This window comes from Urtica dioica, chromosome 1 (assembly GCF_054948205.1).
Source record: "Urtica dioica subsp. dioica isolate 48M chromosome 1, U.dioica_male_clone48M_v1_H2, whole genome shotgun sequence".
Classification (NCBI taxonomy): Eukaryota; Viridiplantae; Streptophyta; class Magnoliopsida; order Rosales; family Urticaceae; genus Urtica; species Urtica dioica.
Window position 1 is genome coordinate 24,918,560 of NC_142756.1, and position 17,789 is coordinate 24,936,348.

General features: G+C 42.7%; 2 long non-coding RNA genes across 4 annotated transcripts; both read left to right on the plus strand.

The window, feature by feature from the left end:
• Positions 1-9,284: 9,284 nt before the first annotated feature.
• Positions 9,285-12,804, plus strand: LOC149407828 (uncharacterized). Of its 2 annotated transcripts, XR_016297183.1 has the most exons (3): positions 9,615-9,959; positions 11,364-11,487; positions 12,498-12,804. It is a non-coding gene; the product is annotated as an uncharacterized LOC149407828 (long non-coding RNA). The 2 variants fall into 2 exon arrangements; XR_016297181.1 differs by lacking the exons at positions 11,364-11,487; positions 12,498-12,804 and adding an exon at positions 10,326-10,777 and having other exon boundaries at positions 9,285-9,959.
• Positions 12,805-14,172: 1,368 nt separating this feature from the next.
• Positions 14,173-17,549, plus strand: LOC149407829 (uncharacterized). Of its 2 annotated transcripts, XR_016297188.1 has the most exons (3): positions 14,495-14,848; positions 16,253-16,376; positions 17,387-17,549. It is a non-coding gene; the product is annotated as an uncharacterized LOC149407829 (long non-coding RNA). The 2 variants fall into 2 exon arrangements; XR_016297185.1 differs by lacking the exons at positions 16,253-16,376; positions 17,387-17,549 and adding an exon at positions 15,215-15,666 and having other exon boundaries at positions 14,173-14,848.
• The last annotated feature ends 240 nt before the right edge of the window (positions 17,550-17,789 follow it).

Here is a 17,789-nt window from a genome sequence, read left to right on the forward strand (position 1 = left end):
TGGGGGACCCCATGGGCGCGAATAACGACAAACACGTCAGCAAAAACATTAAAATAATACCTAAGGTGAGCGGGCTTACCAATTGTTGACGAGACGGTTCGGCGAGACGATTGAAGACGGAGCTGCTTGAGTTTACCACACGGGCTACGCCCGGTGCCAAACTCGGGGGGCTAATGTTATCGGCCCGACGAGGTCCGACGGCTCGATCGACATTTCGGGCGGCCGAGCAGGCTCACTCGGCCATTGGCCGAGTGAAACCCTACTTCCAGCCCACACTCGGCCGGCCCATCAACTCACTCGGCCAATGGCCGAGTGAGCCTTCTCTCGGTCCAAGCCCATCACTCGGCCAATGGCCGAGTGAACTTCTCCATATGTTCACTCGGCCAATGGCCGGATGAGGCCCACCATACTCACTCGGCCCATGGCCGAATGAAGCCTCAGACGTCCCAGCGTGTTCGCCCGGCCAAGGGCCGAATGAAGTCTCCAGCCGGCCCACCATGCTCGCTCGGCCGATGGCCGGGTGAGGCCCCGGGCGGCCCAGCACGCTCGGTCGGCCGAAGGCCGAATGAAGACCCCTGCCGGCCCAACAGCTCACTCGGCCAACAGCCGAGTGAGTCTTCTCTCGGCCCAGACTCTTCGCTCGGCCATCACTCGGCCGGTGGCCGAGTCAAGCTCACCCGGCGCCCATTCCTTCACTCGGCCATTGGCCGAGTGAATCTCCCTCGGCGACCATCATCTCACTCGGCCATCGGCCGGCCCAACCTCACTCGGCCGATGGCCGACTCAGCCTCACTCGGTCAAGGGACCCTCAACACGTCTCTTGGTCGCCTATAAATAAAGGAGTCCATTCTCTAGTCCAGGTAATCCGAATTTGAGTACTGAAACGCTGTCGAACTCGTACCTCGCTCGTTTCTCTCAAGTGTCGACCTCTAAATACTAAACCCTCTACAAATCACCTCAATCCTACTAATGTTGAGCGTCGGAGAGGTAAACAGAGGCAACCCCTCTGTTTCCCCTTTGTAGTTCACACCTTTCTGTTCACGTTTCAGGTGCTTGGACGAGATAGAGATCATCTACAGCTAAGGGACGGCTTGGGATACCAAGCCCGACACGCTCGAGTCGAGACGAGACCACTTGGTCCGGCCTTGGGTCTAACTGTCTACGACTCCTGAATCATTGTCCGAAAAACTGCGACAACAATACCATTTGTTGGAATCGATCTAGGGTTTGAGAAAATAATTAACGCTTCGGTAAGCGGCGGAATTTTATAAATTTTCTTTTACAAGTAAAACAGTTTTTACTAACCTAGACAAAGAGCAAGTACATGTAATTAAAAACCAATATGAGCTAAGAGTTTACTAACCTTTCTTGAAGCTTGAACTTTGAAGAAGCTTGTGGAAAGTTTGCAACGCTCGTCTCCCCTCGCAGCACGTCTCTCTTTCTTTCCTCGGAACCTCGAGCAACCACAAAAGTTTCTATCACTAAATCACTCGAAAAGAAGGAATCAGTGAGTGGGCACTTTTAAACACTACGACTTAAGAACGAGTCTCGAAGTCGCAGAGCTAAACACTAGGTCGAGTGAGGACCTAGGTGCCAAGACAAGAAAAAATCGAAAATAAACTAGAGAGAGAGAGAGAGGATTTTCGGCCAAAGTTCTAGAGAGAGAGTCTCTCAATCTCTAACTTATGTTGAATGAATCAAATGAGAGGAATGAGGTGGGGTATTTATAGGAGAGGTCTCACTTTCAATAAGGTAGTTTCCTCATACCCCTTGCACGTCCAAATGAGCTTCTAGAAGCCTTTGGATTTGTTTCCTCATTTGCTTTCTCTCTTAGTTGGCCGAAAATGCACTTTCCTTCTAAAGGAAATTTGTTTCCTCTTTTCCTTTTGGCAAGTATCTTCATACATCAATGCACAAAATAAACTCTCTTTTTCTCTATGGGGCTGCACGAAATTTGGTCTCCCATTCACTTGGGTTGGACGGCCAAAAGCCTTCTAAAAAGGCTTTCTAGGTTTTTCTGTAATTGTTCATGACAACATAAGAAAAACCCATTAAGAATTTTCAAGTAAAATTCTATGAAATGAAATTAATTCACAAGGCCCAATAAACATGTTATGGCCGTGTGATATAATATGTCATCATATGACATTGTCAAAAAAAAATTTATTGACATTCATTTCATGCCATGTCCAAAAAGACAAAATTACCCTTTCGATAATTTTCGTTCTTGTTTTGACTTAGCTTCCAGTTTAACTATTCCTATCGATGTGATTCGTGACAGTGACCTCATGGACCCAAATGAACAAAGCTTGAGCTAAACACTTGGACTCAAAAGTTCACAAACCTTTTCCAAGTTTAGCTTAATGCCAACTGACTCCACTAAAGAGCTGACACTGAAAATCTCTCGGTTCAAATGAATTTATTTTCTACTCAAGAATTCACCTAATTATAATGAGCGGATCCACTGAATATTATCTATGCTACCCTTCATGAATGTCATCAGCTAGTCGGGATTTACTAAATTACCATTTTACCCTTCTAGCTGTTATTTCCTCAACTCCTTTGTCGCTTGTGAATAAGTTAGAAACAATGTATTGACGAGGAGCTAACAAGTCACATTGTTTCATCCAAAAGAGTCAGGACTCAATTTGGACACTGGCCAGTTCATTTATTCACACTCCAAGGAACAAAGCATGAGGTGACATACATTGCATTTCAGCAATCTTGTACATGAATTCCATATCTATGAGAACTTCACAAAGTTACTCATGACATTCTCACAACTTAGTACTTCACCAATAGGCCCTGTTCGGAATGACATAGTGAGTCCGAACTCTGACTTTCTCAAATGAGAATACTAAGGTGTGAAATGACATGTCTCATTTCAGGATTAAGGTAAGCATGATGCAATTCATACATAGTGACTTCGAGACATAAGAGGTTAAATGGTTTGTTCTTATCTTGTCTCTAGAAGTGCACTGGTCAATTCAGTACCTTCGGAAGATACCTAGAAGAACTATAGAGTCTCCAACTCTCAATGCCTCATAACCAGACATCATAGATTCTCCTAACAATCATACTGAGGTCAATAGTCCTTTGACCCTAAGATTGCGAATATATCGTTTTAAGCAAACTACGAAGAGTTTGTTCATGCAAATCTACATTTGTCTCTTCGTAAGTTGTTAAGTTTGTTTATGGACTAAAAGACTAAGGTTTTATCATAAAGCTTCATACAAGGAAGATTGAATGAACGTTTCAACTTTATTAATGAACAAATAGGCAATTACAAGCAAGAGTCTTCATGCGACTTTATTACATCAAATGTACATAAACAGACACTACTACTCTTCTTGTGGGCACCATTGACAACAATCTATGATATTCTTCCCATCAATCTCAGATCCTAGGATTTCCATTTTATTCAGAAAACTAATGATCAGTATCATGAAGTCTCCAACAGGAGTCCTAGCCTGCATATGACAGTTCATAAACTGTCGGACTCCTTGTAGCCTTGTTTGACGCCTTTTCCCTCCAAACATCTCAAGGAATTGTAGAGCATTTCGGCGGCAGTCTCGATGTCACGATGTTGCTCTTTCAGCATATTATTCATAGATGCCAAGATATAGCACCTTACAATCTCATCGGATCGAAGCCTGGCCGCTAAGGCGTCATTGTCCTCTTGAGTTGAATCATCATTCGTCAGAGGAGGACACGGGGTGGTGAGTACCCATTTGTGCTTGTTAACGGTAGGTTTTATGTCGAGGTTACGTTTCGAATCTACGTAGTTTTTGTTTTCGAGTTTGATCGAGGAAAGAAAGATAGAGAGATGGTTGAGAGACATATTGCCTATATAAGTTGAAACAAGTTTATGATTAGTCTTTGGTTTAGGATTTAAGTTTTATTAAGACTTTTGTAAAATCCAAAGGTGTTATAAACCAAACGATAATTTACTCCCTCAAAAGAAGGCCGCAAAAAATCTCCATTTATAAGTAAATGACACATCATTAATGCTAAGACAAGATGTCAATACAATTATTTTGACTAGCCACCTTTTAAATTGGTTTGATCACTCACATCCTTTCGCAGAGCCTCAAGGGAGGATTACTAGGGATTGAGCCTAAGTGTGTAACCAACCACTTAGTCGACTTGTGGACTCGGAACTCAACTCGAGGAGTGACCTCAACTCGAGGAATCATGTGTAGAATCGGCATGAGGAATTACCCATCGACTTGTGGACTCGGAACACAACTCGAGGAGTGAACTTATCCCGTGGAGTAATGTATAGAGTCGGCACGAAGAATTATCAGTTGTCTCGTGGACTTGGAACTCAACTCGAGGAGTCATGTGTAGAGTCGGCACGAGGAATTATCAGTCGACTCGTGGACTCGGATCTCAACTTGAGGAGTGAACTCAACTAAAGGAATTACATGTAGAGTCAACACGAGGACTTATCAGTCGACTCGTGGACTCGGAACTCAACTCGAGGAGTGAACTCAACTTAAGGAGTAATGTGTAGAGTCAACATTAGGAAATAACAGTTGACTCGTGGACTCGGAACTCAACTCGAGGAGTGACCTCAACTCGACGAGTCATGTGTAGAGTCGGCACGAGGAATGATCAGTCGAGTGGTGGACTCGGAACTCAACTCGAGGAGTGACCTCAACTCGAGGAATCATGTGTAAAATCGGCATGAGGAATTACCCGTCGACTTGTGGACTCGGAACTCAACTCGAGGAGTGAACTCTACTCGAGGAGTCATGTGTAGAGTCGGCACGAGGAATTACCAGTCGACTCGTGGACTCACAACTCTACTTGAGGAGTGAACTTAACTCAAGGAATTACGTGTATGGTCAACACCAGGAGTTATCAGTCGACTCGTGGACTCGGAACGCAACTCAAGGACTGAACTCAACTCGAGGAGTAATGTATAGAGTCGACACGAGGAAATATCAGTCGACTCGTGGACTCGGAACTCAACTCGAGGAGTCATGTGTAGAGTCGGCACGAGGAATTATCATACGACTCGTGGACTCGGATCTCAACTTGAGGAGTGAACTCAACTAAAGGAATTACCTGTAGAGTCAACACGAGGGCTTATAAGTCGACTCGTGGACTCGGAACTCAACTCGAGGAGTGAACTCAACTCAAGGAGTAATGTGTAGAGCCGACATTAGAAAATATCAGTTGACTCGTGGACTCGGAAGTCAACTCGAGGATTGACCTCAACTCGAGAAGTCAAGTGTAAAGTCAGCACGAGTAATTATCAGTCGACTTGTGGACTCAGAACTCAACTCGAGGAGTGACCTCAACTCGACGAATCATATGTAGAATCGGCATGAGGAATTACCAGTCGACTTGTGGACTCGGATCTCAACTCGAGGAGTGAACTCTACTCGAGGAGTCATGTGTAGAGTCAGCATTAGGAAATATCAGTTGACTCTTGGACTCAGAACTCAACTCGAGGAGTGACCTCAACTCGAGGAATCATGTGTACAATCGGCATGAGGAATTACCCATCGACTTGTGGACTCGGAACACAACTCGAGGAGTGAACTCATCCCGTGGAGTAATGTATAGAGTCGGCACGAATAATTATCAGTTGTCTCGTGGACTCGGAACTCAACTCGAGGAGTCATGTGTAGAGTCGGCACGAGGAATTATCAGTCGACTCGTGGACTCGTATCTCAACTTGAGGAGTGAACTCAACTAAAGGAATTACATGTAGAGTCAACACGAGAACTTATCAGTCGACTCGTGGACTCGGAACTCAACTCAAGGAGTGAACTAAACTTAATGAGTAATGTGTAGAGTCAACATTAGGAAATATCAGTTGACTCGTGGACTCGGAACTCAACTCGAGGAGTGACCTCAACTCGAGGAGTCATGTGTAGAGTCGGCACGAGGAATTATCAGTCGAGTTGTGGACTCGGAACTCAACTCGAGGAATCATGTGTAGAATCGGCATGAGGAATTACCCGTCGACTTGTGGACTCGGAACTCAACTCGAGGAGTGAACTCTACTCGAGGAGTCATGTGTAGAGTCGGCACGAGGAATTACCAGTCGACTCGTGGACTCATAACTCAACTTGAGGAGTGAACTCAACTCAAGGAATTACGTGTATGGTCGACATCAGGAGTTATCAGTCGACTCGTGGACTCGGAACGCAACTCGAGGACTGAACTCAACTCGAGGAGTAGTGTATAGAGTCAACACGAGGAAATATCAGTCGACACGTGGACTCGGAACTCAACTCGAGGAGTGACCTCAACTCGAGGAGTCATGTGTAGAATCGGCACAAGGAATTACCAGTTGACTTGTGGACTCGGAACTCAACTCGAGGAGTCATGTGTAGAGTCGGCAAGAGGAATTACCAGTCGACTCGTGGACTCAGAACCCAACTCGAGGAGTCATGTGTAGAGTCGACACGAGAAATTACCAGTCGGCTGTTGGAATTGATCTAGGGTTTAAGAAAAAGATGAAACGCTTCGGGAAGCGGCGGAATTTTAAAAAATTTCTTTTCAAGTAAAAACAGTTTTTACTAACCTAGACAAAGAAGCAAGTACATGTAATTTAAAAAACAATATGAGCTAAGAGTTTACTAACCTTTCTTGAAGCTTGAACCTTGAAGAATATTTTGTAAAGTTTGCAACGCTCGTCTCCCCTCGCAGCACGTCTCTCTTTCTTTCCTCGACACCTCGAGAAACCACGATAGTTTCTATCACTAAATCATTCGAAATAAAAGGAATCAGTGGGTGGGTACTTTTAAACACTATGACTTAAGAACAAGTCTTGAAGTCGCAGAGCTAAACACTAGGTCGAGTGAGGACCTAGGTGCCAAGACAAGAAAAATCGAAAATAAACTAAAGAGAGAGAGAGAGGATTTTCGGCCAACAATGTCTAGAGAGAGAGTCTCTCAATCTCTAACTTATGTTGAATTAATAAAATGAAGGGAATGAGGGTCCTATTTATAGGAGAGGGGTTGGCCTTGGAAAGAAGTAGTTTCCTTTTATTTCCAAGCCTTTATGAGCAATCTTTTATTACCCATTCCTATCAATATAGGCGCCCACCTCATATAATCCACAAGGGATTAGTTTCCTCTTTTGTTTCCCTTCTTGGTTGCCTTGGCCGATTCTCCTTGTTTCCTCATAGAGGAAATTTGTTTCCTCTTTTTCTTAGTGAGACCTACAGCAGTGTGAAGTTCCTTCATAAGCTTGGTAACAGTGTAATCTAGCTTGTTTATGAAGTAGTTCATCTTGGAGGTATCAAGACATGCGGGGAGAGATTCTAAGATCATATCTATGATATTCTTCCCATCAATCTCAGATCCTAGGATTTCCATTTTATTCAGAAAACTAATGATCAGTATTATGAAGTCTCCAACAGGAGTCCTAGCCTGCATATGACAGTTCATAAACTGTCGGACTGCTTGTAGCCTTGTTTGACGCCTTTACCCTCCAAACATCTCAAGGTGATTGTAGAGCATGTTAGCGGCAGTCTCGATGTCACGATGTTGCTCTTTCAGCATATTGTTCATAGATGCCAAGATACAGCACCTCACAATCTCGTCGGATCGAAGCCTGGCCGCTAAGGCGTCATTGTCCTCTTGAGTTGAATCATCATTCGTCAGAGGAGGACACGGGGTGGTGAGTACCCATCTGTGCTTGTTAACGGTAGGTTTTATGTCGAGGTTACGTTTCGAATCTACGTAGTTTTTGTTTTCGAGTTTGATCGAGGAAAGAAAGATAGAGAGATGGTTGAGAGACATATTGCCTATATAAGTTGAAACAAGTTTATGATTAGTCTTTGGTTTAGGATTTAAGTTTTATTAAGACTTTTGTAAAATCCAAAGGTGTTATAAACCAAACGATAATTTACTCCCCCAAAAGAAGGCCGCAAAAAATCTCCATTTATAAGTAAATGACACATCATTAATGCTAAGCCAAGATGTCATTACATTTATTTTGACTAGCCACCTTTTAAATTGGTTTGATCACTCACATCCTTTCGCAGAGCCTTAAGGGAGGATTACTAGGGATTGAGCTTAAGTGTGTAACCAACCACTTAATCGACTTGTGGACTCGGAACTCAACTCGAGGAGTGACCTCAACTCGACGAATCATATGTAGAATCGGCATGAGGAATTACCAGTCGACTTGTGGACTCGTATCTCAACTCGAGGAGTGAACTCTACTCGAGGAGTCATGTGTAGAGTCGGCATTAGGAAATATCAGTTGACTCGTGGACTCGGAACTAAACTCGAGGAGTGACCTCAACTCGAGGAATCATGTGTAGAATCGGCATGAGGAATTACCCATCGACTTGTGGACTCGGAACACAACTCGAGGAGTGAACTCATCCCGTGGAGTAATGTATAGAGTCGGCACGAAGAATTATCAGTTGTCTCGTGGACTTGGAACTCAACTCGAGGAGTCATGTGTAGAGTCGGCAGGAGGAATTATCAGTCGACTCGTGGACTCGGATCTCAACTTGAGGAGTGAACTCAACTAAAGGAATTACATGTAGAGTCAACACGAGGACTTATTAGTCGACTAGTGGACTCGGAACTCAACTTAAGGAGTAATGTGTAGAGTCAACATTAGGAAATAACAGTTGACTCGTGGACTCGGAACTCAACTCGAGGAGTGACCTCAACTCGAGGAGTCATGTGTAGAGTCGGCACGAGGAATTATCAGTCGAGTTGTGGACTCGGAACTCAACTCGAGGAGTGACCTCAACTCGAGGAATCATGTGTAGAATCGGCATGAGGAATTACCCGTCGACTTGTGGACTCGGAACTGAACTCGAGGAGTGAACTCTACTCGAGTCATGTGTAGAGTCGGCACGAGGAATTACCAGTCGACTCGTGGACTCACAACTCAACTTGAGGAGTGAACTCAACTCAAGGAATTACGTGTATGGTCAACACCAGGAGTTATCAGTTGACTCGTGGACTCGGAACGCAACTCAAGGACTGAGCTCAACTCGAGGAGTAATGTATAGAGTCGACACGAGGAAATATCAGTCGACTCGTGGACTCCGAACTCAACTCGAGGAGTGGCCTCAACTCGAGGAGTCATGTGTAGAGTCGGCACGAGGAATTATGTAAGGACAAGTTTCTGCGTCACTCGTATTTGGAGATTTGGAAATAAATGACGAGTTTCCGTTGGTACAATTAAATTCTCGAGTGAATTATACTCCAATGGATTTATCGGATTAATTTTAAATATGTTAAGGTTATGGAAAATCTCGGAATAAATAAAGGAATTATCGAGCTTAACTCGATTAATAAATTATTTCCGAAGAGACATTCCGGAAATTAATTTAAGAAACAAATTCTCAAGGAAGAGAATTAATTCCGAGAATCCTTAAATATATTTTAATTAATCGAGAACGAACGAGAAAATTCTCGGTTCGAATCATATAATTATAATCCGTTCGGTTATGGATTTAATTAAATAATTGTATGAAAGGACGTGGTTGTAACAATTTTTATGGGACCCATTTGAAAGAAAACAAGGAAAAGAGTTTGGATTGTAAATAAGATGTTTTCTTCCTAGCTTGCCACGTCATCTATGACTCGTCTTCTTCACAAAGTGATAAGTATCACTTGGCCGAGTGAAGAAGAAAAGAGTCGGCAAACCAGAAAAAAAAAGAAAGGAAAAGAAGAGAAAAGAAGAAGCAGAAGAAAACTGAGCGGGAGAGAGAGAGAGCTCGGGGAAGAGAAAGGCCGAGAAAGAGAGAAGAGAGCGAGAGAGCGAGACTGAGAAGGAGAGGACGCGCGACTACCAGCACCAGCCTGTGCGCGCGCCATCCAGCCAGCCACCGAGCCCGAGCGCAACCCACGCGCGGCCGAGAAGGAACCAGCGCCGCCGCGAGCACGCCGAGGACACCGGACCGAGAGAAATCGCCGGAAACAGAAGGAACGAGCACCGGAGAGAAGAGATTTCACGGAATTAAGGTTAGATTTTTGGTTCCCCTAATTTTGGAATTCGGATTCTAGGGTTTGAATTTTGGAATTTGGGGCTTTTCTCTCTGAGTGTTTTTGTGTAATCATGGCATGGATTAGTGTTGTTTCCGGGTTATCTCTTGGTTTGGATTCGATATTTGAATATTTGCTTAGTCAAGCCCCATTTTAGTATGGAATTCTCTGGTTTAGGGCTGGCCGTGCGTGTGTGGATGTGTTGATCGCTAATCTGGTTTGGTGTGGGTCTGTTTTGGCCGTGTGATGTTGGATTTGAATTGATTTTGTTTTTTTCTAGTTGAGAATAGGAGTTAACGGTTGTTTCGTTGGTGTGCGTGTGAGTTATATCTGTTGAGAGTCTAGGCTCGTTTTAGGTGGGCTGAACAGGTCCCGGGGCAGCGGCTCGGGATGGCGAAGAGGCTGTCCGAAGGTTGGCGGAGCTGTTGCGCGAGTGACGACGGAGTGGGGCTGGTCAGCGAGGTTCATCGGCTCGGTTGGGACGAGCTGTTGGGCCGGGGACGGCAGCAACTTTGTGGCGGCTCTCGGGGGGGGCTGTTCACGGCTGTCGGGTTTCGTTCGGAGACTCGCGAAGTCTCGGTTTAGTGTTAGAAAGTCGAGAAATTTCCCGAGTCTCGACTCGTGCTAGTGCGAACCTATAATTATTTTTGTTGGGTCGTTCTAGATTATGAGAGTTGCGATATAATATCAATATGTATGTTTTGTAATTAAGCTCGTTTAATATAAGTTAGTAAGGAAAATAAATTAATATGTATCATTATTAAACTCGTTGATTATTCACGTAATTATTTAGTATATTTATCTTAATTATGTATTAAAAATCGAGTTCGACTATAAGCTCGACTCTTTTAATTTGGAAAAAGAATATCAACGAGAAATGTTTTATTTACGTTCTCAAACGTTATAACTTGTCAATAAAAAGAGACAAGTCATAAAAGATTTTCTAAACCACATTTGAGAAGTGTCGGTTTGAGTTATTTTCATATAACTTACGTATTCTATAGATTGTTAGTAAGAGTTTCTTTATACGTTCTTTTCTTTTAGTTTCGACCTTCGGGAACCTATCCTAAGCAATGGGCTTTGTCCCGTCAAAAGAATAGGTGGTCGAATAGCGGGGCGTTTCTTAGCCTAGATCAGGGAAGTTGTTAAGGCCTTGTTCTTAGGCGTCGATTCTTTCCCGTCTCTGTTCTGTCATGTATTCCCTGATGTTTGTTCTGTCATGTATTCCCTGATGTTTGTTCTGTCATGTATTCTCTGTTCTGTCACTAGGAGGACGTTTTGAATACGTTCCTTATGAGCTTTCTTTTAGTAGAAGTGTGTACGTTAGTAGATCAATGGACGAGATACTGAGTATGCTCGATGTTCGATCTTTCTCTTCCATAGATACGTCCAGATTGCTATAAGGATTAGCAGGAGAAGCTTACGAGGATTGGGTTATACGTGAAGTTAAGATGAACCCTTTTATCTGGAAGAGAAGATCTCAGGATTCGAAAGAATCGTTATCCGGGTAAGTGGATTATAGGCACCTACAATATCAAGAAATATTATATATATCTTTATATATATACATATATTGTACGTGCATTTTCTATATGCTTTCTAGTAAGCAAGAGTAAGATAAACCAAGCGACAATTCACTATCAAGATTAAGGGCTTTAAGCCGCTAACGAATTGGGAAACGGAATTAGTCCGGCTAACAAAAATGGCTAGAGGTAACTAGGAACCCGAGCCTTTGCTATGTGTTTAGTTAGCCACCTTCCAGAGATCCAGTCCTAGTGAACTGGATTATGAGAGACTGAAGCTAAGACTCGTATTCAAAAGCGAGAATATTATGATAGTATCTTTGGGAGTCGCATCTCAAGATCTTATAATTCACGAGTTAATAAGCGAAAAGAATATATGTTAAGATCGGGATTAAACCCGAATTAAGCAGTCTCTCATGTTAAGTTAATTAAAGAGAAAACACAGAATGATACCGCCTCCGACATATACCCCTTGTTAGTAGGTACCTATTATGCTTCGTGCTGGTACCACATGGGGATTAGGCAGGAGACTATGCACCCTCCTGTCTGGCGCCAATAAGACATGTGTCGTGCGGATATCATTAAGGGATCCCGAGCAGGAAATGTATTGTTTGATGGGAATTGTCGGGACCTAAGCTGGCATATTCTCAAGTAAGAGGAGTTACCGGGACCTAAGCTGGTAATTCCATAGATTATGATAAAAGAATGTTATGATGTGAATCACCGGGACCTAAGCTGGTGAATTCTTAAGTAAGAGGAATCTCTCGGGACCTAAGCTGAGTGATTCCTAAGCAGGATGAATCTATCGGGACCTAAGCCGATTGATTCTCAAGTAAGGTGGATTTATCGGGACCTAAGCCGATATTTCCGCAAGTTATGAAAAGATATGAACTCATGTTATGTATTGTTTATGTGTTATGTGCATTGTGCATTAGATATGTAGATATCCGCTTACTGAGTCTTTCGACTCACAGTTATTATCTTGATATTGTAGATAAAGGAAAGGCCAAAGAAGACTGAGCAGAGCATCAGCGAAACCGGTAAGTAAGTAGGCGTGTGTATGTACGGCTGCCGACCTGTGGCTAAGTCAAGGGCGAATGAGTCTATTTTGTTTTTAAAAGACGAGTCTTTTGTTTGTAAAGTTTTAAATAGTATGTTTTAAGAAAAACAAAAAATTCGCCCATATTTTTGAGACGTTTATGTAAATATTTTAAAAGTTTTTCTAGAAAATGTTTTCTGGAAGCGCTTCCACCAAAGTTTTTATGAATTTTATTTATGTCAAGTAAGATACGAAGATCTCTGCCGCGGTTCGCGGGCGAGCTAAGGCTCGCGGGTCGTGACAGAATTTTTGGTATCAGAGCCCAGGTTGAGCCGTTTCTGTAGACTTGTGGTCGTACATACACTAACTTACTTACTTATAAGTCAACTGATGTTTAAGATAGCCTTATCTATAATATCTTGTTGAGTCTTTGTGAAAGATAGCGGTTATATTAGGATAATCGAATGCTTACCCATTCCTACTCATAGGCGAAGTAGAGATTAAGAATGGGACCTAAGAAGCAAACGCAGACGAATCTTTCACAAGAAATGATTGAGATTAGCAGGGCTCTAGAGCGTCAAGCTGAAGATGGCCGTCGAAGGGATGCTCAAATAGATGAGCAGAACAGGTTGATCACGCAACTTATTGCGCGAATGAATGAGAAGCAACCTCCACAGGGACAACAAGACCCTGAACCCCAGGCGCATCGACCAGAACAACCTGGAGGACAAGGTGAGCACGTGCCAAATATAAATAGGAATCCAGATGGTCAGAATGTACAAGCGCCACCACAAGCTCAAGCTATGGCGCCAGATGAGGTTCCGCTGTTCCAGATTCCGATAATGGCACCGACTGTCGGGGAGCCTGTATATGAGCGTTTTCGTAAGCAGAAACCACCGACTTTCGATGGAGATGCTGATCCTTCCCTTGCGGAAAATTGGATTAAAAGGATCCAACAGATCTTAACGTACATGCAACTTACAGATGCTGAGAGGGTTGCTTGTGCTGTGAACCAGCTGGAACTTGAAGCTCGAAGCTGGTGGGAGGTAATCGCAGTTTATGATGAAGTGAATTCCTGGTTAGACACGTGGGATGACATTATATCTTAGGATGTGGAGAGCCCCACTTGCCACAGTAGCGACACATAGGAATGACATTATTAGTCGATACTCGTTTGTTAGTCTCTTACTTGTCAAACCGTTAGGAAGTGACCGTTAGGAAGTGACTATTTCAAGTCACCCGTGTAGTTTGAGTATGATACGTGTGTGGACTCTAAGACCAGAATCAGTTTGTTATTCATCAAGCGATGACACGATTAGAAGAAGGTATATCCTCTCTTGTTTTTCTGAAGATGAAAAATTATCCGGAAACTCGATAATGTGATGCAGAAGGAGTACCCTGCTTTGCTTTAAGTTTCGAGGACGAAACTAACTTAAGGGGGTAGGGATTGTAAGGACAAGTTTCTGCGTCACTCGTATTTGGAGATTTGGAAATAAATGACGAGTTTCCGTTGGTACAATTAAATTCTCGAGTGAATTATACTCCAATGGATTTATCGGATTAATTTTAAATATGTTAAGGTTATGGAAAATCTCGGAATAAATAAAGGAATTATCGAGCTTAACTCGATTAATAAATTATTTCCGAAGAGACATTCCGGAAATTAATTTAAGAAACAAATTCTCAAGGAAGAGAATTAATTCCGAGAATCCTTAAATATATTTTAATTAATCGAGAACGAACGAGAAAATTCTCGGTTCGAATCATATAATTATAATCCGTTCGGTTATGGATTTAATTAAATAATTGTATGAAAGGACGTGGTTGTAACAATTTTTATGGGACCCATTTGAAAGAAAACAAGGAAAAGAGTTTGGATTGTAAATAAGATGTTTTCTTCCTAGCTTGCCACGTCATCTATGACTCGTCTTCTTCACAAAGTGATAAGTATCACTTGGCCGAGTGAAGAAGAAAAGAGTCGGCAAACCAGAAAAAAAAAAGAAAGGAAAAGAAGAGAAAAGAAGAAGCAGAAGAAAACTGAGCGGGAGAGAGAGAGAGCTCGGGGAAGAGAAAGGCCGAGAAAGAGAGAAGAGAGCGAGAGAGCGAGACTGAGAAGGAGAGGACGCGCGACTACCAGCACCAGCCTGTGCGCGCGCCATCCAGCCAGCCACCGAGCCCGAGCGCAACCCACGCGCGGCCGAGAAGGAACCAGCGCCGCCGCGAGCACGCCGAGGACACCGGACCGAGAGAAATCGCCGGAAACAGAAGGAACGAGCACCGGAGAGAAGAGATTTCACGGAATTAAGGTTAGATTTTTGGTTCCCCTAATTTTGGAATTCGGATTCTAGGGTTTGAATTTTGGAATTTGGGGCTTTTCTCTCTGAGTGTTTTTGTGTAATCATGGCATGGATTAGTGTTGTTTCCGGGTTATCTCTTGGTTTGGATTCGATATTTGAATATTTGCTTAGTCAAGCCCCATTTTAGTATGGAATTCTCTGGTTTAGGGCTGGCCGTGCGTGTGTGGATGTGTTGATCGCTAATCTGGTTTGGTGTGGGTCTGTTTTGGCCGTGTGATGTTGGATTTGAATTGATTTTGTTTTTTTCTAGTTGAGAATAGGAGTTAACGGTTGTTTCGTTGGTGTGCGTGTGAGTTATATCTGTTGAGAGTCTAGGCTCGTTTTAGGTGGGCTGAACAGGTCCCGGGGCAGCGGCTCGGGATGGCGAAGAGGCTGTCCGAAGGTTGGCGGAGCTGTTGCGCGAGTGACGACGGAGTGGGGCTGGTCAGCGAGGTTCATCGGCTCGGTTGGGACGAGCTGTTGGGCCGGGGACGGCAGCAACTTTGTGGCGGCTCTCGGGGGGGGCTGTTCACGGCTGTCGGGTTTCGTTCGGAGACTCGCGAAGTCTCGGTTTAGTGTTAGAAAGTCGAGAAATTTCCCGAGTCTCGACTCGTGCTAGTGCGAACCTATAATTATTTTTGTTGGGTCGTTCTAGATTATGAGAGTTGCGATATAATATCAATATGTATGTTTTGTAATTAAGCTCGTTTAATATAAGTTAGTAAGGAAAATAAATTAATATGTATCATTATTAAACTCGTTGATTATTCACGTAATTATTTAGTATATTTATCTTAATTATGTATTAAAAATCGAGTTCGACTATAAGCTCGACTCTTTTAATTTGGAAAAAGAATATCAACGAGAAATGTTTTATTTACGTTCTCAAACGTTATAACTTGTCAATAAAAAGAGACAAGTCATAAAAGATTTTCTAAACCACATTTGAGAAGTGTCGGTTTGAGTTATTTTCATATAACTTACGTATTCTATAGATTGTTAGTAAGAGTTTCTTTATACGTTCTTTTCTTTTAGTTTCGACCTTCGGGAACCTATCCTAAGCAATGGGCTTTGTCCCGTCAAAAGAATAGGTGGTCGAATAGCGGGGCGTTTCTTAGCCTAGATCAGGGAAGTTGTTAAGGCCTTGTTCTTAGGCGTCGATTCTTTCCCGTCTCTGTTCTGTCATGTATTCCCTGATGTTTGTTCTGTCATGTATTCCCTGATGTTTGTTCTGTCATGTATTCTCTGTTCTGTCACTAGGAGGACGTTTTGAATACGTTCCTTATGAGCTTTCTTTTAGTAGAAGTGTGTACGTTAGTAGATCAATGGACGAGATACTGAGTATGCTCGATGTTCGATCTTTCTCTTCCATAGATACGTCCAGATTGCTATAAGGATTAGCAGGAGAAGCTTACGAGGATTGGGTTATACGTGAAGTTAAGATGAACCCTTTTATCTGGAAGAGAAGATCTCAGGATTCGAAAGAATCGTTATCCGGGTAAGTGGATTATAGGCACCTACAATATCAAGAAATATTATATATATCTTTATATATATACATATATTGTACGTGCATTTTCTATATGCTTTCTAGTAAGCAAGAGTAAGATAAACCAAGCGACAATTCACTATCAAGATTAAGGGCTTTAAGCCGCTAACGAATTGGGAAACGGAATTAGTCCGGCTAACAAAAATGGCTAGAGGTAACTAGGAACCCGAGCCTTTGCTATGTGTTTAGTTAGCCACCTTCCAGAGATCCAGTCCTAGTGAACTGGATTATGAGAGACTGAAGCTAAGACTCGTATTCAAAAGCGAGAATATTATGATAGTATCTTTGGGAGTCGCATCTCAAGATCTTATAATTCACGAGTTAATAAGCGAAAAGAATATATGTTAAGATCGGGATTAAACCCGAATTAAGCAGTCTCTCATGTTAAGTTAATTAAAGAGAAAACACAGAATGATACCGCCTCCGACATATACCCCTTGTTAGTAGGTACCTATTATGCTTCGTGCTGGTACCACATGGGGATTAGGCAGGAGACTGTGCACCCTCCTGTCTGGCGCCAATAAGACATGTGTCGTGCGGATATCATTAAGGGATCCCGAGCAGGAAATGTATTGTTTGATGGGAATTGTCGGGACCTAAGCTGGCATATTCTCAAGTAAGAGGAGTTACCGGGACCTAAGCTGGTAATTCCATAGATTATGATAAAAGAATGTTATGATGTGAATCACCGGGACCTAAGCTGGTGAATTCTTAAGTAAGAGGAATCTCTCGGGACCTAAGCTGAGTGATTCCTAAGCAGGATGAATCTATCGGGACCTAAGCCGATTGATTCTCAAGTAAGGTGGATTTATCGGGACCTAAGCCGATATTTCCGCAAGTTATGAAAAGATATGAACTCATGTTATGTATTGTTTATGTGTTATGTGCATTGTGCATTAGATATGTAGATATCCGCTTACTGAGTCTTTCGACTCACAGTTATTATCTTGATATTGTAGATAAAGGAAAGGCCAAAGAAGACTGAGCAGAGCATCAGCGAAACCGGTAAGTAAGTAGGCGTGTGTATGTACGGCTGCCGACCTGTGGCTAAGTCAAGGGCGAATGAGTCTATTTTGTTTTTAAAAGACGAGTCTTTTGTTTGTAAAGTTTTAAATAGTATGTTTTAAGAAAAACAAAAAATTCGCCCATATTTTTAAGACGTTTATGTAAATATTTTAAAAGTTTTTCTAGAAAATGTTTTCTGGAAGCGCTTCCACCAAAGTTTTTATGAATTTTATTTATGTCAAGTAAGATACGAAGATCTCTGCCGCGGTTTGCGGGCTAGCTAAGGCTCGCAGATCGTGACAAATTATCAGTGACTCGTGGACTCGGATCTCAACTTGAGGAGTGAACTCAACTAAA